Source organism: Odontomachus brunneus, unplaced genomic scaffold (assembly GCF_010583005.1).
Source record: "Odontomachus brunneus isolate Ranch 3 - 2012 unplaced genomic scaffold, Obru_v1 Obru_scaffold_153, whole genome shotgun sequence".
Lineage (NCBI taxonomy): Eukaryota > Metazoa > Arthropoda > Insecta > Hymenoptera > Formicidae > Odontomachus > Odontomachus brunneus.
The window spans coordinates 436,061-437,195 of record NW_022639603.1 but is presented as its reverse complement, the minus strand read 5'-3'; the positions used below and the strand labels follow the sequence as shown (position 1 = coordinate 437,195).

The 1,135-nt window shown below is 46.1% G+C and overlaps 1 long non-coding RNA gene across 1 annotated transcript in view; it reads right to left on the bottom strand.

The window, feature by feature from the left end:
* Window positions 1-6: 6 nt before the first annotated feature.
* Window positions 7-1,135, bottom strand: part of LOC116850706 — a 1,906-nt gene continuing 777 nt past the window's right edge. Inside the window, exons 2-3 of the long non-coding RNA XR_004379412.1 lie at window positions 310-702; window positions 7-210 (exon numbers count right to left, since the gene is read on the bottom strand). This is a non-coding gene — a long non-coding RNA (uncharacterized LOC116850706). The remainder of the gene's footprint in view (window positions 211-309; window positions 703-1,135) is intronic.

Here is a 1,135-nt window from a genome sequence, read left to right as displayed (position 1 = left end):
TCTCTATCTCTATCTCTATCTCTATCTCTATCTCTATCTCTATCTCTATCTCTCACTCGCGCTTTCGCACTGTAATCGCGGCTGTTTTACAATCGCTCGTCCGTTGCGACGGTCCCGGCAAGGGATCTGTCGCTCCTTAGGGATCTCGAATCCTGTGAGATCCCCCTTCGTCGCTCTTCTCTGCGTCACTGGTTCTTCGGTTTCGCCAATCTGCGATCGACAGCTTTCGGTAATTTTGTCTCATAACGGTAATTACCGCGAGATATTTTCGCTGTCGATGCCGGGCTCGCGGCCTTGATCGGCACGTACCATTTCTTATGACCGGGATCCTTTGGCCGGTATTGTTCTCGCGGCTCAGCTGTGGCATGCCTCTTTGCTCCTCGCCGCTGGATTCGCCAAATGTCACCTGGAATGTAAACACAGCTAACAGTATCGAGTATGATTTCGGTAGCTGTATTAGCGAGTAATCTGTACGATAGAATATTCAGGAACTCAGAGCAATCGGAATAATCGAGAATTTTATAACGTCAAATAAAGCGAGAGCGATTCACCTGAGCGAGAGCGATGAGCGATGAACTAGCGGTCGATGCTCCTCCGTCTCACGTCGTCCTCGGATTCCGTTGGTCCTGGTGACCGCCAAGGGAAGGCACAAAGTCTAGGACGCAAGGACCCTCAAATTTGCTCCACTCGCACGAAATAACTCTGAAATCGAGTCCTACGAACTCACACGAAAAAACTACGCCGGGACGCGATAAGCGGTAATATACGCGAAAGTTCTTCCGGGACGCGATACGCGAAAAACAGTCACGAAATTGGCGTGCCTTTTCTTGGAACGGGCGCCTCCGAAGCTGCCACGTCACAATATATATATATATATATATATATATATATATATATATATATATATATACAGGGTGTTCGGAAAGTACCGGGACGCCCGAATATCAGGAAAAATATAAGTTTTACAAAAAAGTGTTTCAGACAAAAGTTGTGGCGTTTAAAAAGATGTATTTACTGATCACATCAGTTTGACCTTGGGTTGCGTAGCGAAGGTCAGGTCAAGGTCACATTAATTTTTTTAAATGGAACACCCCATTTTTCATTGCATATTCTTATAGCACATCTCGAGAGCTTT